This window comes from Mobula birostris, chromosome 10 (genome assembly GCF_030028105.1).
Source record: "Mobula birostris isolate sMobBir1 chromosome 10, sMobBir1.hap1, whole genome shotgun sequence".
Classification (NCBI taxonomy): Eukaryota; Metazoa; Chordata; class Chondrichthyes; order Myliobatiformes; family Myliobatidae; genus Mobula; species Mobula birostris.
This window is the reverse complement of record NC_092379.1, coordinates 29,173,963-29,174,286: the sequence shown is the minus strand read 5'-3', so window position 1 is coordinate 29,174,286 and position 324 is coordinate 29,173,963. Positions and strand designations below refer to the sequence as shown.

The 324-nt window shown below is 42.0% G+C and overlaps 1 non-coding gene across 1 annotated transcript; it reads right to left on the bottom strand.

Moving 5' to 3' along the window:
* On the bottom strand, positions 1-83 carry trnal-uaa (transfer RNA leucine (anticodon UAA)). Its single transcript has one exon. It is a non-coding gene; the product is annotated as a tRNA-Leu (tRNA).
* Positions 84-324: the final 241 nt, after the last annotated feature.

The following is a 324-nucleotide window of genomic DNA, read 5'->3' as shown; positions in this document are numbered from 1 at the left end:
TACCAGGAGTGGGGCTCGAACCCACGTGAACATTCGTTCATTGGATCTTAAGTCCAACGCCTTAACCACTCGGCCATCCTGGTGCGACAGAAGCAGAGAAGACTTAAACCATTACTTTTCAATTCAAAAAACTGTCCCGGATTTCCTGGTCGGACACTGCCGAATGTACTAGGCTGTCGTACCCCTGTGCACTCGCATTCCGTTAACAAACAATATTTCAACTTTCCTAATATTTCAACTTTCAACTCTTTTTATTTCATACGTGGGCCATACCATATATGTAAGTTTATAAGTTTAAGTACTGAAGGGCATAAATTTAAGAGG